Here is a 27672-nt window from a genome sequence, read left to right as displayed (position 1 = left end):
GGATAGGTGTCTAGGGGAAATAAGAGTGAAAAGAAGTAACTTATGTAGTGGAGCTTTAGAGCTTTAGACCAAGGGAGTTATACACTCTAAATTAATTATCCAGGCTTTTTTCTTGGTCCAGTGTTAGAGAGTTATAAAGGAAGATCTATTATTCAGAGTACAAACTCCCATTACTGTGCAGTTTTAGTGAAATATGCAACAAAGGTTATTTATTTATTTATTTATGAAATGAACTATTCCTAATAGGCTTTAGCTGTCAGAACTTTTAGTCCTTTCTCTGAAATTGTTTTAATTTCAGATTCACAAAACTTTTCCCACTTTAGCAAGTGAAGCACAAAAATTTCAATCCACGTAAAAATTTAAATCTGTAAGGATTTGAATCCTTACAGACATTAAATCAGGAATCTGTAAGGCCCAAGAGAAAGATTTTTTGCCTTTTTTTTTTTTTTTTTTTTTTTTGAGCACAAAACCTTCAAAATTTGTAAATAAAGAACCAGTTAGGTTTACCATTCTAGAGGATAATGAGAACTGTCCAGCAAATATGTTGCATTCTTAAAATGTTTTGATTTAGCAAGCTAAATTCAAATCAACATAGTAATGTCCAAAGTAAAAACTGATTGCACTAACATGTCACATTCATTAAAAAAAAAAAAAAAAAAAAGAAAAAGATTACAAATAAATAAATAAACAACAAGGAAAGACACCACCACCACCCCCAACACACACACACCCAAATCATAAAGCTCTAATTGGAAAGCTTCCATCATCAGAGTACTTGCTTCCTGGCATACGTGAAATGATCAGTGGGGAAAGCAGGGTCAATCGAGACAGACTGAGAGTGAAATTAAAATAATAAAATGTCTAAACATTTAACTGCAAATAGGAAATCTTTATACCCACCCACACCCTATTCTGTAGCATAAAACTAAGGCAACAATTATTCATATACCTCCAAGTAATTTGCAGGCTCCATACAAAAATCTCATTTAAAATAAGAAATTGCTATTTCTGCACATTTATTCTCCCCAAATGCTGGCTAATTGCTGCAATGGCCATTATAAAGAATAATTTTCGCTTAGTGAAAAAAAAAAAAAAAAAAGGAATGAAGAGAACATTTTCTGGTTTTGTTCCTCTGCGGAGGCTCTATTCAGCGAATCCTGAATGCACAGCGTTTCACTGCTACATTTATTATGCTGAGAGGTCAAGTATTACACAGCATCTTGTATTACGCTTTGCATGCTAAGTATTTCACTTCACAAATTGACCCTTCGGTGTACTTACTACATAATGCTCTAAAAACCCAGCTAAAACGCAGGACAATTAGCAATACTTTGGCTCCCGCTTAACAATGGGGACACCAATGTAGGTGATTGCATTTACAGTGTTGCTTTCTTCACAAAACATTTTTGACACATTAAAGGTACTTTGGAATTGTGCAGTACCAGTCGCCTCTCTCGTGAATGGCTTTTCCAGCATGTACTGAGAGAAACAGTTACTGTAGTTTAGGGCTTAATTGAAAAGAATTCAGGCACGGCCCTATGAAGCACCAATTAGAGGGATATTATATCATAAAAAGCTGTAATATCCATTTTCAGGCTTGCTCGCCAGCCAATACAAAGTGGGGCACGGTTTAAAAAGGGGACGGAGCTCCAGCCCGGCAAGGGGATGCTCGGGAGGCGGCGGCGGCCGCGGGGCCGGGGCGCGGAGCGGAGCGGAGTGGAGCGGGGCGGCATCCCCGCGGCATTCCCGCAGCATCCCCGCGGCATCCCCGCGGCCCCGAGTACACAGGGGAGCCGGAGCCAGCCTTTTAGCTGCAGCTCGCCGGGAAATGGAAAAAAAACACCGCGGCCCCGGCAGCAGCAGCAGCACGCCGCCGGGGAAACCCCCGGGACACGGAGAATGAAAACACCCGAAGTTGTCGGGATTTTTTTTTTTAACTATTATTATTTATAGCTGTAATCATGGAAACAAACAGAACCCTCCATTAGAGCTCAGGGCTCAGCGCGTCCCCGCGCTCTCAGCTCCCACCCCCCTGCTTGGCAATCCAGAGAGAGGCAATTGCCTGGAGTTCATTGTGCGCGGAAAACAAACAAACATAAACTTATCGCCCCGAAAATTTTGGATTTCTCGTGTCAAGCTGCTAATAAAACGACATTAATGGATCAGCCCCGCGAAGTGTCTCTTCAGCGTCTTTAAAGTATCTTTCGAGTGCCTGGGGAAAGCCGAGGCGTGCCCGCTCCCCGCCAGCTGCCGCCGCCCGCCCGGGCACCGCCGCGCCTCCGCGGTGCAAAGGGCAGCGCTGCCGCCCGCCTCCTCGCCGCCCCCCGTGCTCCCCGAGCCGCTGGGATAGCCTGAAATTCAACTGGCCGAAAATATACATATTTTTATGTTTTTTTTTTTTTCCTCCCTTCCCCAGGAAAGGGAGCGTGAGAAAACAGTGGGGCGTGTCGGTCCCGGCCTCAGGCAGAATGAGGGACACGAAGATGCTTCGTGGGTCCAGCTTGGAGCTGATGAAGCAACATGACTCCAAACCTCCCACGTCCTGCTCAGGATGCAGAATCTCCTGCTCAGCTTTCCTCACCATGTACCTAAGGGGGCTGCTCTTTACAGTCAGGGTGAGCTCTTCACAATGCAGGGCCAGGAGACTAGAGGCATTTTGGGGCAAGCCCCCAAACACGGTATTTTTTCATCCTCCCTGCTTCACAAGTAGCCCCTCACTAAGCCCCCCACCCACCACTGGAGGTGCTGAGGACATCTGCAGGGCCAGCCATGCCATGGGACAACTTTGGGCCTGCAAGGCAGAGTCCTGAAAGGCATGTTGTTACTGTAATTGCAGGATTTCTAAGGCTTACCAGAATATTTCTGATGTGTGTTATCTTTTTGTGTTCAATGAAGTATAAAACAAGGTAGAGAAAAATTCAGGTGTGACAGGATTAAACTCCTGCTCTGCACCAGTGAGCATGATTTTGACTTGTGCATGCAGTATGTCTTCCACTTGCCCTTCAGGGCATGGCTGCCATAACCTGATCCTCTGTCACAGCCAGTGATGAAAGAGTGAAGTCCAAAGTCAACACAACTGGTAAAGAGAAAATCCTAGCTATGGGTTTCTGATGGGGACTGAAAACATGGCGAATGGGTACGTCAGGCTGTGAAAATATATCCCCTCAAAAAAAAAAAAAAAAAAAGTCTGCATGTAAAGAACAGCAGAGAGTGACAATACATCTGATGACTCTTCAGTCTGCTTTTCTCAATCCACATATCTATTCCTTTCTCTTTTTCCCAGTGGTGCTGGCACCACGTCTTTAGCGCTGTCCTGGAAACACAAGTGGTGCTAGGATCATGGTAAGAGGGAAAAAGACAAGTAACAGCAGGAAACTAAAGCTAAATGATGGGGAGGGAGGGGATTGGTGGGGGCAGGGAGTTTTTCGGTAAGCGTATGGACCACGCGCTACCCCCATGCAATCTCAGCTCCAGTTACATGCACTTCAGGTGCTTGAGAAAAGTCCTGTAAATGACAAAGCAGAATTTTTATTCTGAAGTGAACTGATAAAATCGCACGTTTCAATGGAATATGGTTCCATCAGGGCTCCTCTGTCTTGCTCTCGAGACAGTCTTCATGCATAAAGCACTGTTGTTTGTGAAGAGGAAGAGCTTTGAGGGCTGATAGCAGCTGTAAACTCTAGAGTGGCCCTGCTTTAGCAAGTGCAAAGTCACATGTTTTCCTCTACTAAGGGCTTTTCGGAACCGCACGTAGCGGTGAGTCATGCTTTTTGCCATGCTGAAATTTGTGACAGCTCACTTCAGGTCAGGCAACTTGATACTTCCCCATGAATGGCCAGTGGTTCAGCCTTGGCAGAACCAGTAGCGTCTGATGGCAAACCTTTCAGCACCTGGGCAGAGCCCTGCCTGCCTTAGCTGTAAGTCAGATCTTATGAACGAGCTGTAAACAAACACAAGGAACCAAACATACGAGACTGACAGGCTGGATGTCCCTTCTCTGTGGGCAAATGGTATTAGGTGGTGATGTCAGGGGGCAGTGTGTGATGAATGTTTTCATCCTCTGCTTAATTAGAAATTAGTTAGAAATTAGGGGATATTCACCATGGCTGCAGACTGCAGCTGCTTTAGGTCGTTCTTCTCAGTGCAGTGTTAGATTGCTGCAAGTATACGGCGGTAATGTCTTTTGGCAGCCAAAGCAGAGAAATCCCACTCTGCTGCACAGGCAGGAGTTACCAGATTGCAGTGTGGCAATTGAGGCTTTAAAATTGAGATTTTTATGTATGGTACAATAGATACTTCCAGGCTTCTGCTGCTAGGCACCCATTGGGATGTCCATGTGATATGTACTGATTCAATTTGGTTATAAAGTTTAAGGTGACTTAAATTAACCAAAACATATTTTCCATGTGCCTTCCACATAAAAGTTTTTTTATTTGTTTTTTTGTTTGTTTGTTTTGTAAGTCAGTTAATGCAATCATATAGTTAATGAGATGTGGCCAGTCTTGACAGAAAACAACTATTTGACGCTTGATGCTGCATTAGTATATATATATCACTCAGAACATATATCTCATCACATGAAAACATCAGTTCACCTTTTTTTCCAAAGAAAGAGTTGAATCATTTACATATTGGTGAAGGTTGGTTTGCAGTCTGACAAGCTAGCTACATCAGTTGGCAATAGCTGCAACATGCTGTTGAATGGCAGATGCCTTAGCAACACTGTGCTTGACAGAATTATGTATACACTGAAGGGTCCATTGAAAATTACAGGCATTGCACAGGAGAGCTTGAGGAAATCATGATGAAATATTTTTGAGACATGATTTTTATGCTTGCCACATCAGAATCAAGTTTTAATGTACATGCAAGTTAGATGAATGCTGGGTAATTTCCAGACTTGTCTTCACTCAACCTTCATTTTAATCCCAAAACAAACAAAAAAAAGAAGAGAAACATAATGGGGAGGACAAAAATATCCAATAAGGAAATTCTAAGAAATTCTAAGAAGAAACAGGTTTGCAACAATCAGTAAAAGTAAAGAAAAAGACATTGAGAATTAAATATCATTGTACCATCAATCAAACTTCTATATAACTCCATATTGTTGGTTGCTAAGTTTACGGCTTTTATTTATGAAGTATTTCAATTACTTTAAAAGACTTACACAGCTAATCAGTTACAACTGACATACATTTTGGCTAAATACCTATAATTACAGTTGTTTCATACCTGAGCCCCTGTTACTGATGTTGTGTAACAAGCAGTCCTGATTGCTGACATCAGCCCACTTAATGTTCCTGCATTTATGTGATAATTAGATAAAATCAAATAAAGACTTTCTAGTAACTTCGTAGAATACAGTAAATATATTTACTGAGATTAGCATGGATCTAAAATATTATTTATGGTTTCATCTCTTTGACAGCAAAAAGGAGCAGGAAAATACACAAGCATCTTAGCTATGAAAGATTACTTGTTTTAAAGTATGTTTTCCTCAGTGTAGCATTATACAGGTCTGTGATGTGTGAGGTGGGATGTGTAGAGAGTTTATTTGTGTATATATGTGTAGGAAGTATATTTGATCAGACCCACTATTGAGAAAAAAGCAGACAATTCAAGGTGTTATGTTTAGAAGCCTTGTACTTTTCCCAGCTCTCCCAGCTCTCACACCCTTAGATGTCCACAACAACATTAATAGTACATGTTTGAGTTGACCTAGAATACACAGATGACCAAACTAGTGAGCTCTCATAAATGAACATGTTTAGAAATGATGGTCTGCTTAGAAATGAAGCTCCAAAGATATTTTAGAACATCCACTTATTAAGGAGATATTTTGAAAGTACCAGGTTAAGTAAAGCTGACCAAGATAAATAAATAAAATAAAATAAAATAAAATAAAGTAAAATAAAATAAAATAAAATAAAATAAAATAAAATAAAATAAAATAAAATAAAATAAAATAAAATAAAATAAAATAAAATAAAATAAAATAAAATAAAACACCTCAGACTTTTTAAATAAGACATAACTGAGTAACAGATTTGGATTTGGGTTCAATTGTAGAGTTAGAACTTTCTATTTAGATGGAAAACTTCAAAACATCAGTTATTTTGATACATGGTAACAGTAAAATGCATGACATTATAGTAGCGCAGACATTATAGAATGTGATTTTTGACATTACAGCAGTAAACCCCATATGTGTTCTAAATTCATTGTAGAGTATCTGCAATGCAAGGGGTGCGTTCTCCTACAATGACCAGGTCTTAGACTTACAGGGAGAGCAAGCAAAGCGACTGCTTTGCAGCAGCAACTGTTTGCCCACTGGCAGCTGGAGAGCAGGGTGCTCTCTCCCAGCTTTGGTGGCCACTGAACCCAGGAGGAGTCAGCAGAGGCTTGCGCTTTCTCCTTCAGTCTGTAGGTGAGAGGAGATTAGTACTACAGCCTGTCAGGCTGTATACAAACAGGCAGTTGAATTCCAGCCCTCAAAGCTTTCTGCTCTCCCCCTGTGCAAATCTTTATTTCGCTGACTCTGTCACTCAGTCCTCCTAAAGCCCATCCTGCCAGGCACCCTGTGACTGGGCCCTAGCCTTTTGGATCAGTTTGCTCTTAAGCTTCCCTTAGTCTGAGTAAGCTGCAGCACTGCTTCTTTCCTTGACATCTCTGACATGTATCCTAGGCATCTGCTTTCGGTCTTTAATCCCTTTACAAAAATGGGTTCTTGCTGTCCACCTGCCATGAGCCTTCAAGAGCAGCTCCAGCTTACCAGGCTGCTCATTACAGTGAGTACCCTGAGCTCCAGCTTCCAGGCTCTAGTTTATCACTTCCCAGGCATATGTAACAGTTAAAGTAAGACAACACAGCACTTGTGAATGTTTCAAAATCATTCACTACCGTTAGCTAATAGAGCAGTAGAAAAAAATAATAAACTTTTGCAGGTATTTCTTTACCTTGTCAGTCTTGTGTGTTCTCTGTGTTAGTACCTCTGAAGAAATAATCTGTGCCTTTCCTATCATGTCCTCATAAGCTTTTTCCCTGAATCATAACATTTTGCTTCAATATATCCATATTCTTCTCCCTTCAGCTGGTCCTGCAGTTAAAAAGAAGCATTCTGCTTTGGGTGCGTGCCCACCTGCTCTGCCCCAGCATCGTTTGTCTATGCCTAAATTACTATTGAGTGAACTGCAGTCTTTTAAACTGTGCTTTACAGGTTATCATGTTAGCTCCTGTTCTCTTTCCAAATTCTTCAGAAAGGCTGGACACAAATGGTTCCATCCAGTATACACCCATTCCATTCCTTCAAAATTACTTTTGATCATCAGGTAGCTACATGGTGGAGTCTTGGTGAAAAATAGATGATTCTGCAGGCTTTAAGATAAAGAAATGGCATAGTGGTTTAATAAAATCAATGAGCTATTATATGTTATATGCAGATTATCTAGGTTTTCGAACGTGCATTTCCACATATTGTGATTTTATCAAGCTCTTAATATCTAAGGTGTATATATATACACACACATATATATAAGCATGTTGCTACGAGAAAATACAATTTTTAATTTATATATATATATATATATTTTTTTTTTTTTTTTCCAGAAAAAAATCTTCTTATGTGAAGAACATAACTGGAGAATGAATGTGTTGGATCAGATAGAAGCCTAGCTAATCCAGGATACAGTGCCTGTCAATGGTCAATAACAAACTCTAAAGGAAAGAATCTAAAAGATAGGGGAAGTAGAGCGTGGTCCTACTGTGGTGTTACTTACATATCTAAGCAATCTATTACTTAATGACTTCCTGAACATAAAGTTTTGCTGGAGTCTTGTTATTGTTAATAGCCACACAAATCCCCCCCCCTTTTTTTTTCCACATGAATTTGTCTTTTTTTTTTTTTAACCCCTTGTATGCTGACCCTGCAAAATCCTGCAGCAATGAGTTTCACAATAAGACCACGCAGCATTTTGTCTTGTTACTTTTAAACCTGCTACCTCATCATTTCATTGGATGCCCTTTAGTTCTTCATTATTTACTTTCTCCACATCTTTGTTTGGTTTCCAGGCTGAAGAATGTTAATGTGTTAAACCAAGTCTTGGTAAAAATCTATGTTTTTCTTCTGATAGTTCTGATGTTTTTTTTCTGAATCTATTGTAGTCTTTCTATATCCCTTTGTGGGGGGTGCACTATAAGAATATTATTAAATATGTAGCTGTACTATGGATTCATTCTTTGGCATGGAGATGCTTCACGTTTTCTTCTCTATCCCCTGCAGTAATTGCTAACATATCCTATACCACTTTGAGCTGGTATGTATCAGTACCCATTAATGTCAGACCAATGACCAATAATGACCAATACGTAAATGTCTTGAGATTTTTCTACAACTCTCCATAATCAACTTAAGTTTTTTAATATCAACAACAGTCTGTTGTCTCTTGCAGTACACACACACACCACACACAATCCCACCTCCGTTTTCTTGCCATTTGTCTGTATTCTGGACAGAATTCACTGGTAACATACTGACATATTTTTCATCAGCATGGTAAATGGTAGACAGTTACTCCTTCTTGTCCTTTAAGCAGAGAACCTCACTCTTATATCAGGACAGTTTCATTTTAGTGTCTTTGGTGAAGAACCTTGAAAAAAACATTTTGAAAATATGTCATAGGTTGTGTAGCCAACAAATGAGCATTGTTGTTATTGTTGTTTTTAATGTAATCCTGGAGTTACTAACTGTTGTTTATGTAGAAAAAATGGGAAGAAAAAAAACCAACAACACAAATTTAATAAATGCATAGGCAGGATCCTACACATATGTTAAAAAATTGTTATTTTAAAGCCTGTTTTGTAACTTTTCAGTGCTTGGTGTTGGCAATGCAACTAATTGCACATAATTGGTAGTACTTTAATATTTATTTCCCTTCCCACTCTGTATGGCTTTCATTATGCATGGCTACTTGTAGTTAGGGAGGAGGTGCCTCACTAGAATCACATTTCACTGAAATAAACCCTAAGATTTACTCTGAAATTGATTTCTGAAGTTCTTGGGGTTTACATTTGTCCTGTTCAGAAGGCAGAGCATCAAGTATTGTAAGACAAAGCAACTTTTCCTATGCAAAGAATTGAGTGGTGTGGAATGGTATCCTTAATAGGCATTCACAGCATTGGAAAGAAACATAGAGACAGAAACCGTAATCATATTTATAAATATAGAAGACTTAACTATACAATTAACTCACAACCACTGTGGGGAAAAAAAAAAAAAAAGGCAACTACACTGAGTCAAAGAATATGTGGATACTGTGCTTCCAACAGTACCAGGCAGCACAGCTGCTAACTGCAGGAGGACTCTCTTTCCAGCAAGAGATCTTCTCTGTGTCCACATCCTGATCCAGGTTTCCTTTGCTCTGTGTCATGTATAATACCTAGTAAGATGGGCTGAAATACCAAAAAAATGCAAGGACTGAGATAATCCTGGTTACCCATGTTGAGTAACAGATGGGAATAGTCTGTGTGCCTTGGCCTTCATTAGTCTTGGCTATGGAAGTACAGACCCTGATATTATTTTAGTAAGTGGAGGTGCAGAAGTGTTGTAGGAAGTATGACTGACATCTTTTAGAAGTAATTCTGAAATACCAGATATAGATAATGTGTTTTTGCTTTCTTTGTGTTTGTGCCTGTTTTTGGATCACAATTTAAAATATCAATATCTATACTTCACTGCAGCTTGCTACTTTGATAGAGAAATGTACTTGACTCCCTACAGTTATTGCAATTGGAGGGGGATCTGATTAGGATGCTTTTCCTAATTAAGTGATATCACCTAAAGTGAGTTTCCCTACCATTGTCTCACTGCAGTGTAAAAATAACAACAGAGGAAAATCATTTGGTTATTTTATTTTCCTGATTAAAATGTCTTTACTCATTCATACTTTACAGGGTAAAATTCCATCTTAATGAAAGACTGAGGGTCAGTTTTCTAACACAGCTAATTATGTGTCCTCATATCCCAATCACAGTTAGGGCTCAATTGTGTTGAATTCAGCAGCCGCACATCTCAATAGATCCACACGTAAGGAGAAAGCCCAAGGTGGGTATGCAGCCACCAGAGATCAAAAAAACAGTCCTTCAGAGGGTTTTTCATTCACAGTCATCCCTGGGAGAAAAAGATACACATCACCCCCTCTCCAACCAGCTACTGCATATAAGTGCGTCCTCACAGTGTGAGGGAAGTTCTTTGACTTCATCTGAATCCCTAAGATCTGGGTATTTCAGGTTATTTTTTTGCTTCTGCTTTGGCAACAAAACACTGTCTCCCCATGGGAAACTCTCCTTTAGAGTCCTCTCCCCTTTTGTCCTCTTTTTGAAGTTCCAGCTGAGCCCATATTTAACCAAAATTCTGTTCTCTTGATGTGTGCAGGTAGCTTCAGTAAACTTGTTGGCCAAATAAAGGGAATTTGGAGGATTTTTCCATATATTTATTGTTAACAATTACCAGTAAAAAGGGTAGGATCTACCTTTTATCAGCACTCTATCCTTGTTTCCCTGTCATTTTTAGGCACCTGTTCATGAAGTCGAGCAAGAAATCTTTTCAAGACATCAAAAGTTAAAAAGTATGGTATGGTACGGAAGGAGATGTTTCTACCAGAAAGAGAAATAGTTATGGCAAAAGAGATTTTTATTTAAGAAAATAATAAAAATGAAACATATTCGTGTATCTTTTTAATTAAGGTTTGGAGGAACAGCTGTTGGATCCAAATCCTGCAATTCTTATAATAAGATACCACAATTATGTAAATCTTGCCCCAAACAGATTTTGGGACCAAACCCTGTTACATAAATTTTCTAAACAGAATATTATGTAACATTTCTTCACTGATTAATCATTTGTTTACTTGTAACACTAGAATTTATGTATTGTCACATTTCTTCGAATAATTTAAAAAAGTAGTTTCTCTCTGCTATTATGAAAGTTGAAGCAGGATTTCCCATGTCTCATTTTTTCCACTCTGACTAGTAGTGTTCCATGTAGAATATTTCATCAGTGTGCTCCTGTCTTCTGTGCCCTTGTGCCTGCATGCTTAGTCCTTAATGGAAAAATAGACTTGCCTGCAGTTCTGTGTTTTCTTTCTTCTACTTCCTTTCCCAGTTCTGTTGTTTTTATTGATTCTATTACAATAAGTAACAGACAAAAGAGAAGATTAGGGCAGAAAGATTTCCCCAGTCCATCAATAAATTTCCTAAGCTTCATTAGCTGTAATTTCTTGAAAAGACTTAGAGTTACATTCACATTCAGTAAATAAAATGTGTAATCCAAGGGATCAGCTCTTTCACATTCAATAATGTGTACCAAAAATAATTCAGCTGAAGCCAGTGGCTTAAAATTTGTATGAGAGAGCAGAAAACCAGGCTGGTGTACAAAATGGCAAACTCTTGTCACTTCTGCTAGGCAAAAATCTAGAGAAAGACAGCTGTGAGAGTTTTGTCCAAATAAGAATTTTGATACTCAGCCAAGGAGCATGAAGAAGACCAGAATTAAGTCCCAGTATTTTCTAGATGGAAGTGTTTGATCGACTACTCTGTGCTTGTGATTTCTTTTTCTTCAAATGTTTTTCTTTTCAGTTGTACACATTGCACCAAATTAACTCCTCTTAAGCAGAAGACAGTTTTGCCTGTTGATAACAAATGATGCAATTGAAGCCTCTGTTTAAAAATTGCTCTTATAGTGCATCCTCTTGAGCCAAAGTCTGATCTCATCTTTCCAAACTTCACATCATTCCCTTTACAACTTTCTCTCTCCATGGGATTAAAATATTTTGCCCAAACCATTTGACCTTTTGTTAAGATTTGCTATAAGAAACAACAATTCCAGAGACACTCATGTGACTACTTTAATATTCAAAGTTGGTATTAAAGCACTGATATTTTATTTACTAAAAAGCAATACAAATGTCAGCAATATTTTTTTTTCCATTATCCACTGTTCATAAAATTGCCCTCAGTGTTAAGAATATTGATAACTTTACAAATGAGCAGTGTCACTTTCACAAATGTTTCATTGAAATATGAGTCTCAATGGCACAATTGTTCTGCTGGTCAGTTTTGAATATCTCCTGTAAAAGGAGCATTAAATGATTTGAAGGCATATGCTCTGCCGTAGTTGTCATTTTTTAAACAAAAATGAAACTTCAAAGAGGATGAAAGGTAGTCTTTAAAATGCTTTTAATTCTTCTGTGAATTTTTGTTGTTTTGTGTTGTTGTTAGTTGCTTTTTTTTTTTTTTTTCCCAAAACCGAGCAGACTAATGATACAACATAGTTGCCTCTTAAAGCAGGAGCCCTTACATTCCCTCCTCCTAATTAATCCCATCCCAAAACCCCCTTTCACTTTTGCAATAAAGGTGGCCCCTGTTCAGTTGGGTCTGGTATATTTACAACTGAAGGTCTTAGTGCTATTTATTTGTTGTTACAAAGGGAAGAGCAAAAACCAATGTAAAAATAATAAGCAATGTCTGAAGAAAACAGGCTGTCAGGGTTCAGAAAGTTCAGAAGAAAGCTGTTCTAGTCAGCATGGCTTTTTAGACAAAAGATTTATTTATTTATTTATTTATTTATTTATCTTTTGCATTCTCTTATAAACATCTTGGTTTAAAAACATTCATCCAAGCTTGGAAGCACAGCCTCTGATCTCAAAAATAGTATGTATTTATAAATATGTACATAGTGAATGGTAAATCCCAAAATGTAAAATAACGCAAATACTTTATTCTGATGTAGTTACTAGCAGTAATTCATGGACAAGCTTTGGTGTTCTCCACAAAAGTGAAATTATAGTCAGTCCTTTGGAAAGAAAGCTGTTCAGACAGTTCATGTCAGCTGTTGGGTAAAATGGAAGCTGGTTAGTACATTTCTGACATGGTATAAAAACAATAAAATTTACATGTCTGTTTGAAGTGCATGAAGTGCAAAGAATCTGAGCCCTTTAAATACATATGTTGCACAATTACATTTAAATGGAATAAATAAAATTCATTAAGTATGGTGCTTCTCCTTGGGAAGTCACTTGCCTTATACAGATCTTTAAGAAGCAAACTCTGCAGCCTCCTCCAGGCCAGAACATCAGTTGAATAGTTGCAATAAGAGAGAATCAGATGCTATTTAAAGGCATTAAGCAAAGTGTAGATGTTTACTACAGGTAACTTAGCTGTGCATTCAGTTAATATGGAAATAATTATTATAATGTAGCACTTCATTATTTATAATGCATTAAATGGAGATTTTCATATGATGCCTTCATAGAGCAGACAGTTCTCTTGTGCAACAGATAACTAAAGTACACAAAAATTACAATCAATACAGAAAGGTTAAAGATCTTTTTAAAAAAATACGTACAATCTGATGATTAAGAACAGATATTAAACCCCCAAATGCTAAGCAGATAGGATTACAAGCCCTACTGTTCAGTGATTTTAGTCTCTGTTTTTACAGTAATGATTTTAAATCTCTCATTTTGGGAAATATTGTCTGAAATACTATATTTTGTATGGCTAAGCTGCATATTTTCTTGTTATTTTCTTCATGCAGAGTGTATGAAATGTTTATTCCAAAGCCCAGCTGAAGAACTGATGTGAGATATATTGTAAAGCATCCCATGTTGACTGGAGTTAATTAACTGTGATTCTCCACTGTTCTCGGTTTTAAGCAGGAACGCGCTACACGATACCTTTTATTTTGCTGTTCAATAGACTTTTTACTTAAAAACAGATGAATTCAATATCTGTACAACTTTAACACTTTTTCTTTTTTCTTAAAATGTTTTTAGTAGGTACACCAGAAATATTTCCTATGACATGTTTTTTATATATGTTGTTTTTTATATTTAATAATAAAGTATTTGACAAATGTATTGTATGATTTTGCCCTTCTATTAGTACAGTACACATATGAAACATGCTACTTTGTGATTGCATTTTCAGATCAGAATTGCATATATATCAGAAGGAATATATACAAAGAAAACAAACCTAGACATGGAAAATCCTGAAAGAAACACAAAGATTGATTTTCCCTTCTTCCCTCTTATACAAGCTAACCTTGAATCAGACATAAATGTTGTTACCCACTACATCCTATGTTTGTATCTGTGTATCTGTAGAGATATATACGTTCAGGGTGGTAGAAACAGGAATACTAAAAAACTCTTTCATTGCTGTAGAAGCAGGCATTTTGTTGTGTAAATCAGATTGTTTTAATATTGAAGATACACAAGAATACATTATTTGCCTTTAGTTGGTGCCATTGGAATTTTAACATCTAGAGAAATTTCAGTGCAGAGATACACTGAACCACCCCTATTAAACAGTTCTATTAAAAACATCTTGTATATTCCATTGACTACACACACACAAAATCTTTTTATTTGTCATCTGACTAGCTGCAAATTTACCTCTTCATTCTACTTCCAAAGTCCTTTATCCTTGTTTCCAAAGTCCTGTTTTATTTTTCTTACAAGTGGTCTTCATTCATACCTACACTGACTCTAAGAAGCGGAGTCAGAACAAGACATTCATAAAAAAACAGAGGGTCCAAAGCCAAGTCATCTGAAGATTTTAAATTCAAAAACAGTTCAACTCTGCAACACATGAGAACTTTTCCACAGTCTGCAAAGGAAGCTACATCCTACTTTGCATCTTTTGAGTTCATGTCTTGTAGTCAGTCTGGGTTCACCACTCACTGTCCCTCTGGGGCATGAGGTTCTTCTGATGCCTGGGAGGGCTGTGGGGAGGGGAGGGATGGACAAAGGATGGATAGTTGGATGAAACACACAAAAAACAAACTTCTAGGGATCCGGAATGAATAAGTTTTCAGTTGTTGGCTGTGGAAAAAATCAATCACAGACAAAATACTGCATAGGTTTTATGTTAATAGCAGGTAGATCCTAGCTGCTCACCAATCCATTCTCTCCTCCCCCTGTCATGCCCGTCAAGCAACCATGACATATTCTCAGACCCCTATGAAATCACACTTCTATAAAGTGGAATTGGAGCTGAGAGGCCTCTTCAGGCTCAGGGTCAGTGAGAGCATACTGCATCTTTTGTTTCTGTTACGCTGCTCCTGCTGCTTCTAGGGATTTGAGAGCAAAGAGAGGAAGGAGAGACTTGTGACTGCAATGTTAGCTGCACAGTTTGGCAGGCTGCTTTCTAGTTCCCCACTGTGCTAGACATCCAGAGGAGTCCTGAGTCTGTGACTTCACTGCTCTCTAACTTCTTTTTCTCCATCTTTTTCTCTGGATGAGGCTGGGGTATTTTCTGGGGTTTAGGCACTGCTGTGAGGTGGTTAAGCTCCATGTCATGTTATCGTCACCTTTGTGCCAGAAAGTAGGAAACACTGCAGGCCCTATGTGTGACAGTGGCCATCCACACAGTGGAGAAAGCAGAGATCCATCCCAGTGCCAATCACAGTCGTTTTTTCAGTCTTTTTTGGTCCACAGAAGAAAACACAATAAGATCCCACTTCATGGGAGGTTTTCACAGGAATTAAAAAGAGAATAGAGACTGCCTGTAATAAATAAATATCCTATGACCCATTTACATTAAATCTATTTCTATGATGTTCAATAATCCAAAAGAATAATTCTCTACTACAGGACAACTACTGTATTCCAGTTGCTTTATATCTTCCTGTCACTTTTATATTTTCTTATGTTTTACCCTTGTTTTTCCACCTTCCTTTTTCTCTGCAGCTGAGTTCCCATTGCTACCACCTGCATTGAGTTTTTTGTGTTTGTTTGTGTTTTTCATCCTGTCTCCTTCCTCTCATAATCATCTAAGGTTTTGACAACAAAGTAGATAAAACTGAAATGATCTTTGCAACCAGAAGAGCAGGTATGATCAGCTCCATGTTTACTTAAGGCATTGAATAGGTCTTCCTTGATACATTTACATTTGGTTGACTCTTGGGATTGAAAAATGTGACTGTGTTTTCTGTACTGTCTGAATATACCACCTGTATCACTTAGGAATATTATATAGGAAATATCTCTAACATCTTGGGCCTCCAAAACATGTTTATTATTTATTTATTTATTTATTTATTTATTTATTTATTTATTTATTTATTTTAATAACATGGGGCTACTAGTGCTCTGCCTTGAAGCATACCTTTTCCATTAGAAAGCACCATATGGCTCTTCTTTAGATATCCCTTTATTGGAAGTACTGCTGTCAAACAAGAAGGCCCAAAAGCAGTCTTCAAATCTTATTTCAATAATCTTGTTCTGGATGTGAAGCTAGAATTAAACAAAGAAAAAATAGTCTGATTCTTAGTTCAGAAGGATAAAGTGAAAATTGTGTTTCAGATTAATTGGCATTTCCCCCTTCCCTGACTGCATTGGGATTGAAGAACTGCTTCTACTAGTATTGCTGAAGGCTTATTGCAGCAGCCTGTCAAAGTAGATTTTTTTAGCCCCAGTTAGCTCCTGATACACCAGCATGAACTTCCAGCAGAGCTGGCTCCTTCTGCCCTCTCCTTTCCTCTCAACCTGCAGTGCCTACTGAAGAGGTTTGATCAGAAACCACACAGAAAATACACAGGGAGAAGAAAAGCAGAGCAGCTGTGGCAATGCACAGGAGAAGTATCAATTCTAGCAATAAACAGGTGATGATAACAATAAACAAGCTCTCTGGAGGCTACCCCTCTTGGATCACATGCCTAAAGAGCCCTGGCATTGATGGAGACTGTCTCGTGTTTCCATTATGTGTCTGCTTTCTCCAGACAGACCTAGACCATCAGAGAACATGTCTGAGAACTGAGCACTAGAGACATGTAACTGCTGACTGTAATAAATAGCATGGATTTTATGAATTATCATCATTATTATTATTATTGTTTAATGTGGACTTTTCATTGGTAATTAGGCTTACAATACCTTCATGTGTCTTTGTGCTGTCAGGTTTGGGTCGTTTTATTTAGAAACTCAAGTTTGGTTCTTGGGGTTGGAAAGACCCCAGGATTTCACATGCTGTGAACTACTAGTGGCTAGTAATGATGGACTTGTTAATAGGACACTCTAAGGCGAGAAGATAATGCCTCTTGGTGAGAAGGCAGTTGGCTGGAAAATTGATTTACTGTCTTGTTGACCATACATATGAGATGGATCAGAGAACAAGTATAGAGAAGCAATGTTGCTAAATATACTGAAGATTATCATAGGGACATAAGTATTTTTCTTCAGCTGAAAACATTTGGTGCCATTCAAAGTCTCAGAGTCTTCTGCAGATAAGTGCTTTGCAGATTTCTCTAAATATGGAGTTCAAGTCGGGTATAGCATAAATGCAGATCTTGGATTTTCAGTGCTAAGTTTGCAATTTGGTGGTCGATTGATCTCCAGTAATATTCTTTCTGAAACAGGAGACTACTGTGTCCTTGTAAGGACAAAGCTACTTATCTCTAGGATTCTTCAGAGTCACAGAAATAGAGGCAAAAAAGGTCCATTGAAGATCTCTTGTCTTATTGCCTGCACAAACAGTAATTTCTGCATCAGGTTTCTGTCCATACTCCAATTTAGCTCCAGAAGGACATATACCTTTCCGTCATAGTGGATTAGCTCCAGAAGGACTTACATCTTTCAGTCATAGTGAAGGTTCTATCATACAACATTTATGCCTTCTCTGTTAAAGATTTGCACCTTATTTCAGCTGAACTTTACCTAGCCTAAGCTTTCAACAGTAGGGTGTCATTATGGTTTTTCTCTACCAAATAATAATAATAATAAAAAAAGAATCTTGTACAGGAAACCTTTTCTTTGTTACATGTAGACTGTGACTGTGTCATCTCAACCTCTTTGCTACTGCCTTGGAAAAGCACACTTCATTGATTTTGTATACTGGAAAAGCCTCTCATATTCCTTAAATAAATATATCTTAAATATCACTCCTGGATTGGGTTAGAAATGGAGTGTGTAAGAGGGAACAAAAAGGAAGGTACTGGTTGTATTTACAATGAATTTAAACAAAACAAAACAAAACACAATACCTTCCTAAGAGTGTCATGAAAGGAAAGAAAAGAATTTGGATCACAGCACATTTTTGTTTCCAGTTGCTACGCGAATTATACAAGCAGAAGTTATTCTTCACACTGTGAAAAGACTCCTTAAAACTTGATGTTCTTTTGTTTCAGGATACATATTAACTATTAGAATAATGTTTGTGCAGTCATGTTCAAAACAGTGGTGTGTAGCTCACGTTCTAAACTGAGATAACAGCAATGAAGACATAAGAAGTAAAAGTGGATCTTCAGATCTTACAGCATTGCTTACTGAGGCAACAGGAAGAAGAGGGGCATCTTCTGGTCCCCCTACTCTCTGTGTCTTCTGCTGAAAGGCTGGATTAGAAACTAACTGGGGAGAATGTGGTGGAAGTGATTTCAGGGTACAAAATACAATGAGAAAGGGCAATTCTAACATTAATATAACACCATGAACAAAGGTTTCCCTAAAGAGTCTGCCTGTCTAAGAGCTCTGGAAAGGAGGGAGCTTAAACTGCCAAAGGTGGATCATGTCATGGTTTAGTGGTGTAATTCATTGGACCCCTGGGAGAGTCCAAGCAATATTGAAGTTCAAAAAGCCACCAGATGTGCTTCAGAAAGCTCTCTTGTGAGGCAATTAGTCCATGCTCACACAGTTTGAGCACCTTGTTTTAGAAGCAGTAGGTAATGCTATCGACAGAAGACAAGATAGAGAGTTATACAAGTTACTGGTCTGATTTGACCCTGCCTTTTCTATATAACCTTTTCTCTAAGCCTTACCATTGTTTTATGGATAAAGTTCCCATATCTGTGAACTGAACATTCACACCATCCCCATTTCTTCCTATAGCCATGGTAGTACTGACATTTTTCACTATGTTGTAATACCCTCATATATCCCCACAGGCCTTATCCCCTTCTTTAGTGCCAGGCTTTTATTGCTGTAGATCATTACTGAAAATGAGTGGCAGAAGATGTTTTCAGTTCAGCCAATGAAATACCAAAAAATTCTCTATGCAGCTTTGTTGAGTATTTCTGTGACTGGCCCTTGCTAGTCTCTGCAACAGTTAAATCTGTTCTCACTTCTGAGCTCCCTGAAAATGTTAACTAGAGAAGTGACATAGTAATTTCAACATAAACAAAACAACAATAAAAAAGTCCATTCTTCATATTTTGTAGCTCTATCTCAAACTTTTCCGTAGATGTTTTTGATGACACTGTGTCCACTCTGTTTCTAGCTAAAAAGACCTTTACAACCCAGGAAGGGTTGCAGGTTTTATTTCACTTTTCAGGTCAAAAGAGCCTCAGCATGTTTCATAGATTTATCATTCATTGCCCCTTTGCTTCTCTCTTTATTTCAGCAAAGAACTTTTCTGCATTACTGCTTTGGAAAACCTTTCCTCCCTTAGAGACAAGAGACTGCCAAAACTGCCAAGACAGACTGTGAATTGGTTCACTTGTATACTTGCATACTTGTATACTTGTCTGATCAGCTGCCCCCTGCTTCTAATGAGAACTGGGTGAGGAATCTTTGGAGAACAGGATTATTGTTCTTGTCTTCCACATTGTTTTTGCAGAGCTTAGCACATGCCAGCATTGCTCTGTCTTGTTTCTTCATGCTTGTTCTCCATTCTTAAGTCAGCTCTTCTCATTATCCTAATCTTGCTTGAGATAATGCTAGAAATAAAATGCTTGCTTCTCTCAGGTTTTTGTCTGTCTTTTTTTTTTTTTTTTTTTTTTTTTTTTCTTTCTTTTCAATATATGCATAGGTTTACCAATATGTTTAGAAAAGTACTAGCTCTACCTCCTAGCTTTAGTTTCTCCTTTAATGTTTCTCTGGTCATCTAGCATAAACGATATTGTACATTTCAGTTTATTTTGTCAAAGCAGAACCTTTGCTGTAGTAACTTTGCCTTTGTTCAGCTGCTTCTGTCTTCTGTTTTCTGTGAAAATCCCACATACATGCAATCACAAGCTCTGCAAGCAGAGGAAAGAGGAGGGGCAGGAGAGATACTGTGTGATGCTTGGACCCCCAGAAATCTTGTCATTCCATCACTCATTCACCCTGTTCAAGCCTGATTTAAAACAGATTAAGTTGTGGGCTGAGATGCTTTCATCTGTAAAACAGCCTTTTAAGGCAAGAAGAATTGCCCATTCTTTCAGACTATAGGAAAAGAACATATTTGCCTGCATGACATCATTTTAATAATTTTTTTTTTACACTAAAATCAGTGGATTTGGTGCATCCTACATTCTGCAGAGAGTGTCCTTGAGTTTTACTATTTTATTTTCTTAGATCAACGATTATTTGGCAAATGTGTCTCCATAGTGTGATAGAAAAGGAATGAAGAGTACTTTATTTTACAGATATATCATGGCGAACCTCAAGTTTTTTAAGGGAAAATTATGTCTGTGTTTATGAACTGAAAGGAAAAGTCATACTGTAAATCACTGCAGGTTTAAGGAAGGAATTAAAGTCTGAAGTTTAAAAATAATCCTGAAAGACTGATCCGAAGTTGGCATTTCTGAATAAGATAAGAATAAAATAAAATGTAGAGTCTAGCTCGTGTGCCTCTTGCAGCCCTGAAACAAAGTTTTTAAAGTGATAGATTACTTCAACACTCGTGGAAAAGAGGTTTTCAGGTCAAACGGAGCAAGCCTAGAAGCCCGGTTGAGGGGCAGGATACGCACAGGAGCTCTTGATGTTCCACTCCAGTGCTCAGTTCCGCACTCAGCAGCAGGACAGAGATTACTCAGCGAGTAACTAGCTCACTATTAAAAATGTGACTTTTTATTTCAACCCTCACAATCGGGCTGAAATGTCCTGAGCAGTACAGGCTGGTGGATCTAGAAAATGCACACATTACTATTATTATTATTTTATTAGTTACTGGAGTAGACTTCCGAGGGAAAAGAATGACAAAAGAGCAGTGGGTTATTGGTATCACTGCCTGTGGGTTACTGTGGGAAGTGAGAGGTGATAAAGAGCTGTTTGCTGTCACCAAGGAAATGCAGGATAACTTTAGGAGGAGTAATATCATTGCACCTGACCGGGTCAAGGTTATAATGGTGGTTGTTGGGCATGTGCCGATGCTATTAAACCTCTATTAGCATGGAGGTGATTGATCCTATTCTGCTGGGAGCCGGAGGAGGTCTCGCGTCGTAACTTCAGTGGGAACAGGATCGGGCCCGGACAGCCTTAACATAGGATATTGATAGCAAATACCTCACGTGGGAGAAAAAAATCATCCACAAATTTTAAAGGAGATGAAACCAAATTCTCGAAGTTTGGGGAAGGTTCGTGCTTGATTCAGCGACTTGATAAAGACTTTCTGAAATGTCCTAATGACTGGGGAAAAAAAGTGTTTCAGATAAACGAAAACATTTCTGGTGTGAAAGGATGGCACTTGAAAACCGTAATTATGTGAATGTCAGTAGTAAAACTGATCCTTCTGAAGCTGGTCATAAGAAACCTGAGCACAGAAATTTGGCACCCGAGTGGGAAAGGAATCCCTCAGAGTAAATATTTTTCCTTTACATCATTTAATATAAAAATACTTTATATTTTCTATACATTTCGAGTATCGGAGAGCTACAGGCAGGTGGCGCGGTTATAATTTTCGCTTTTTCGAAGCCGCACTCCCCGGGCGATGCGCGGCAGCCGCGGGGCCGGCGCGCCCCAGCTCTCAGGCAGCCGGAGGTGGGAGGTGGGCAGCGGGAGCTGCTCTCTCGCGGCAAACCTGCCCCGGGCTTCGGCAAAACACTGCAAATGCAGCCGCCGAAATCGCTGCAAATCCAGCCGGTGCCGGCCCCGGAGCCTGCTTCCTAAGCGAGGGGTCCGGCAGCGGGCTGTGGGAAGCAGGGGATGCAGCGGACATCTTCTCCCCTCCGCCCAGCAAAGAATCGCAGCTTGTTTTTTCTTTCCTGCTGTTTCCTCTTCAGTCCTGCCCGCGGAACCCGACGAGTGGTTTGCACTACGAGCCGCCGAGTAACGGGGCGGTGCTGAGAAAATTCAAGGTTGGAAAAATTCGCTCACGCCTTGAGAATATCACGGAAAAACTGCTCCGAAATATTCCGCAGCTTTTTAATTGAAGTAAACAAAGTGCAACAAATCCTAACTCAAATATGATTGCACTGAGATTAGGCTCTAATTGCTTAAGGTTCAGGTGGAATTCGCAGGCTAAAGCCTATAAGAACAATCTGAATTTCACAATCATTCTGTCAAAAGCAAAGAGATGAGAGCCCACACGCTTCCTAACAAGTCATTTTTAACAGTTACAAGCTTCTTACAAAGACCACACAGGGAGTCTAAGAGATGCAAATCTAATCCGTGGTCATTCTGCAGGCCTTCAACAAAGATGTACTAAAGCCTAATAGAAAAGAAATCAGTTCTCTGTCACCAGCTCCTAGTAAAATCTATTAGAGAAAGTACAGATCTTGTATTTACAGCAGTTGCTTTTAAAGGTTAAGGACAAGTATATATAAAAGGTATCTATATTTTTGGTATGCGAAATATTTAATAAAATCTGCTAGTGTTATTCCTAAAGATTCTTTATTATTTAGTTTGTACTCATTGAGCAAAAGAAATATCTATCTCTTTGTTCTTTAAAATATACGCAAGAGAAATTTAAAGAAAATGTTAGTCATTTAGACAGGTACCGTTTCTCTCTCTCTCTTTTCCCCAGTATGTCTCATTTAATAACGCACCCAGAACAGCGGGCAGTGTCTTGCCAAAATACCTTGAAATTTCTCCATCCCCTCGGCAGTTTGACCAGCGACCAGGAGGGCATATATAAATGAAACGAATAGATATATAAAGAGAAATAAAAAGTCCCGTTGTGCGTTGGCAAGCGACACATAGCAATCACCAGACTTTTGTAGGATATTCTACTCTTCTCGCCTCTCCTAAGTTTTGTTTTTAATGAGATCGTGCTCCCTCCCCTTCTCTCCCCCTTCTCTCTCCCCCCCCCCTCCTTCCCCCCCCCGCTATATAATGAATAATTTCCATCTCTCGGAAAATCTCACAGTGATTTAATAAGGCTTTTTATTGTACTTTTGAATAATTCAAATTAACAAACACAAAAGTCAATACTTCTCTATACGAACGAACACATTTGCAAAGGCACATCTACGCGAGTCTTGCTGCAAATGCATATGTCACAATTTGGCAGGTCTCTGTTAACACCGATGATTCCCACGCACTTGGAGCAACACTAATTTTTAGGTCACTATCATTCGTCAAATGTTTGCCTCGCCCCCAGCTCCCCAGCCTGGACCCCAGTACTGCAAGGAAATGAGGTGGCAGTCCTGCGGACTGCCCCTTGCAACACGCCGATTGGGTTAAGTGGGAATATTGCCTGCCTAAAGGCGATTGGATTAGACCTTCTATTTCTCCATTGAAAATCACCGATAATAAAATACACGATTCACTTGTTGATGGGGTTTATGAAAAGTGGAGTTTTCGGTGCCCTCGTGGAGTGCAAATATTCGTCGTGGGCACCACAGCGAAGAGGGGTGTGTCTGGGGGGGAGTGTTCCTAAATGACCCGGGGGACTAGAGTCTGTCTCACGGAACAGATGACACTCCTGGAGGTGACATCTCTGTTTCAGATTCGGGGCTATGTTACCGACGTGGTAAAGACGTGACTCCCAACAGCATTCGGGTAATGTGTCTCCATATACTGATGCCCCACACCACTGAACTTGGCTGCTCTTTAGGAGCGTGGTATAGTAAGGGATTCGGATCGGAATCCTTTTTCTGCTCGGAGCCTTGGGATGTTTTTATCCCAAGTGGGGAAAAAAAATAATAATAACAATAATAATAAAAAATCACGTGGAGCCCCAAACTACTCCGTTCTCTCCGTGACTAGCACATAGATCCCGGTGGGGCAACTCGTGCGAATAAAACCGTCAGTGCCTGGGCTGGGACATAACTTTCCCTAAGAGGAGCAGCTCCCCCTTTCTTCCCCGTTTCACCCTCCACGCCCACCCCGACATCTGCGTGGGAGAATCGGCTCTCGGTGAGGCCGGGAGCGTGGGGAACCTGCTGTCTGTCGGAAACGGCGACGGTGGTGTTTCTTCTGCTGCCCAGGCAGCGCATCCCTCGCCGAGGGGGGCCCGAGGATGCGGAGCTGGCGGAGCCCCTTCCCTCCTTCCCCCCAGAGGGTGCCCATGCCGCTCCCTCCATCCCAAAAACGTACTTCGGAGGAAAATTGGTGATGCCAGCCTGGAGGAGTTCCCGCACCCGGCTGGACACAGGACGGGTCCCACGGGCAACCAGTGCCCACTTTTGGGGAAGGGGGGGCGGCAGAGGAGAGATTTGTCATTATGATACCACGCGCCGGGAAGGCAAGGCTTCAAAGCCCCAGTCACAGCCTTCTGGGGCCTCCCGCACTGTCTGGCCCGAGCCCTAATTAGGGCTCAGACCTAATTAGCCGGTGCGAAGGAGGAAGCGTGGAGTCCTCCCTTGGGGGCCTGTGGGGAGAGAGGTGGAGACCCCAGCCGGGAGAAGCTCCCCCCTCTCTCCATCTCGCCGAGGGACGCGCTTCTTGCCGGGGGGGGGGGGGGGGTGAGGGCAGGGAGCTGGGAACCGGGGCGCGGGGAGCGGCGAGAACCGTGAGCCCTGCCCGGAGCGGGGCGAGCCCGGGGCACAGAGCCGCCTGTCATCCTCGTGGGTGTGCGGGTGGTTTGCAAGGCAGTAATAACAGTTTCTGCCTCTCCTAGGGCTGATTCGGCTTTCCGCGACATTGATTTATTTATTCAAATAATTATTTATTTACTCTCTCCCCCCCCCCTCCGCCCTTCTCAGGAGCTGATTTGGCCCTTTGAAGTGGAAGAGAATAAAAAACTGGGTGGCAGAGGGTGGGAGCGGGGAAAAGCAGGGCTGCTGTGACTGGGACGGGCCAGAGTATTTAGCTGCACGAAGCGAGCTGCTGCTTTCAAACTCCGAGCAGAAAACCGGGTGGAGGGCTGGGACCGGGGCTGGGACGCTGCCTGCAGCCATAGCGCGCTGTCAGCAGCACACACGGGCACGTAAACAAGTAAATGAGGGAAATCGGAAATGCCAATTAATGTGCTCTGTGAGGTGTTGGGAGAGCCTTTATTTCTCTATTGGTTACCCGCAGGAGAGCCTCAACTTCCCTGCCCGCTCCTCTCCTGCAGGATGATTACGATGGAGGACGCGTAGGCCTCCCGGCTTTCTGGGGCTCCGGGCACTTAAGGAACAAGAAAAATGCTTCAGGGCAGGCAGAGGCGGGGAGGTGCGGTGTCTGCTCGGAGCAAGGAATGCTGGGGGTCGAGGTGACAGAGGGGGTCTGCCCTCCCTGGGGCTCCAACTCCCCCCGCGCTCCTTGCGGCGGCTTCCGAGCATCCTTTCCCCAACCTGGCGGCGGGACGGGATGCAAGGATGCTGCCGGGGGACGGGGAATACTGCCGGGGGACGGGGCTCTCGGCCCCGCGGGTGCTCCCTCCTCTCTGCTCCCCCGTGCAAGGGTCCTTCCTCCGGGCCCGACTTCAAAAACAAGGTACCATTTTCTCCGGAATCATTTACCCAGTGTATTCTTGATTAAATGACTGTTAACCCTAAGAGACTGATAGGACAATCAACATGCTTTTCCAATCACCATTCTTTTCTTGCCTTTTTTTTTTTTTCTTTCCTTCCCCAACGGGGAGTCTCGCTGTAGGTCAAAACCTTGCTTTCTAAAGCAATTAAGTCATATTTTCAAAGAGAAATTAGATTAAAAACACATCGTGATTAAAGCACCGTGAAAAAGGTCTGCAGCGGGAAGAAAATATTTGGTGCTCGTCTGTAGATTCTCTCACCTACCACCTACTCTGAATGCGTCCTGTATCTTCCAGCATGTCCGGCCCTCATGATTGCAAATAGGCCTGTTTTCAAATGGAAATAGGACTTCCAAACTGATTATGTGTATTGAATCGGAATCACTCGCTAGATCCTCTTGTTTAAAACGAATTGAAAAAAAAAAAAAAAAAAGCACGATGGTTGCACAGCTCTGAAACTGTCTCCTCCTCATCTCAGGGAGGTCGATCTATTTTGCAACTTTTTTGCGGTTTGAGAATGTTTCGGCTAGATAATTGCGCTGCCATTGTAGCAGGGCGATGCACCGACACACAAACACCCCCTCCCCCGACACGCACACGCACTCACGCACCCCCCCCTCCGTCAGCCACCACCGCGGAGCCTCCCCGGTCGTGCCCGGACCCCACGGCACAAACACGACCCCCCCCAGGGATGGCTCCGTGCCTTTCCCCTGCCTCTGCCACCCCATCACCCCGGCACCACCACGCACAGCACCCCTGGGAAGCCGGGTACTAAAGTCGCGACCCTCCAGTACCTCCCGAGCCTCACGGGACAATGCCATGTCTAGGGTTATCTTTAAAATAATCCCTTCAGATTCCGCAGGACAATTAAAAAGCGAGGAGAGGAAAGGGGAGCAGAGGGCCGAAAGCGGGCAGCCCGGGTTCGCCACGACGCTCGCGGGGATACGGATCTGGGGGCAGACACCGGGGGTGCCCCGCCGCCTCCCGGGGCAGCCCCGACCCCGCAGCCCGCCCCGGGCTGTCCCTCGCGGGGGGAGCGCGTCCAAACTTTCCTATCACTTCCTCGGGGGTTGCTTTCCGCCGGCCAAACCCCAGCAAACGAAACCCCAGCAGGGAGCGGGGAGCCCCCCGGGGCCGGGCAGGCAGGGGCCGGCCAGAGCCGCACGGGACACGCCTGAGGTTGCCAGTGCGGGACACCCGCCCTTGCACGGTGCCTTCGGGAAGACACAAACTGATCCGGCCGCATTCTGTCCTCGTTTTTTTGGGGGGGTTACCGCGGAGGTGCCACGCACTACCCCGCCACTAACTCCATGAGACAAACGTGGTGTGGGTGGCAGTGACGGGGCAACACCGTCGCCCTTAGCCCCACGTCAGGGCGTTTGGGAGCAGCCCCAGGACGGGAGTCCGAGGGTCCCGGCCCCGCGTATGAAGCCGTACCGGGTAGGCATCGGCCGGGTGCCAAGGACGAGGGTCTCTGGGGCTGCTTTCTGCACCCCAGCCCGGTCCTGCAGGGCCCCGCATTTCAGAAATGAAAGGCGAGACGTGCGCTGCCCTCGGCAGCACAATTTCTTTGCTTGGAAGAAACGCAGGGCAAAACCCTCCCGTCGGGGCCGGGAGGGCAGAATCAGGCCCGTCACCCTGAGAACAGTGACCCGAGCCCCGGCGAAAACTTTGCCCGTTTGACAAAACCGGGCAGTCGCTGGGGCTGGGTGGCGCCGCCGGCCGGGGCAGCCCCGGGTGGGCACCGGTGGAAGGTTTCCCCAGCCGAACGGCGGCACAGGCCAGCGGGCAGAGCTTCCAAACTTCAAAGTAAGAGCTTTCCCTTTGCAAGCAGCCTCTGCCGCTGGGACCCCTCGGGGAACGCCGGGCGCCCCGAGCCCTGCGCGCACCGCCCGCGGTGCAGATGCAGGCGGCTGGAGCTCCGGTCCCCAGGCAGACGCACACACATAGCCTAAAGGCAGCGGTCATCCACTTGCTTTCCTTTCCTTTCCTCTCTGCGATGAGCTAATGCGGGAAGAGGTGAAAGGGACGGGGAGTTGCGTGCACTTCATTTCGCAGAAGCAAGAACGCGTTTGTAAAGTA

At 42.0% G+C, this 27672-nt stretch overlaps 2 long non-coding RNA genes across 2 annotated transcripts in view; one reads left to right on the top strand and one right to left on the bottom strand.

Moving 5' to 3' along the window:
- The window catches only part of LOC311438243, a 114760-nt gene extending 106540 nt beyond the window's left edge, over window positions 1-8220 (top strand). The window contains exons 4-5 of the long non-coding RNA XR_014694024.1: window positions 2417-2615; window positions 7606-8220. This is a non-coding gene — a long non-coding RNA (uncharacterized lncRNA). The remainder of the gene's footprint in view (window positions 1-2416; window positions 2616-7605) is intronic.
- Window positions 8221-13731: 5511 nt separating this feature from the next.
- LOC311438241 lies at window positions 13732-22894 on the bottom strand. Its single transcript, XR_014694023.1, has 3 exons — window positions 22771-22894; window positions 16168-16295; window positions 13732-14882 (listed from the first exon to the last, which is right to left on the bottom strand). It is a non-coding gene; the product is annotated as an uncharacterized lncRNA (long non-coding RNA).
- Window positions 22895-27672: the final 4778 nt, after the last annotated feature.

This window comes from Aythya ferina (genome assembly GCF_964211825.1).
Source record: "Aythya ferina genome assembly, chromosome: 5".
Classification (NCBI taxonomy): domain Eukaryota; kingdom Metazoa; phylum Chordata; class Aves; order Anseriformes; family Anatidae; genus Aythya; species Aythya ferina.
This window is presented reverse-complemented; position numbering and strand designations above follow the sequence as displayed.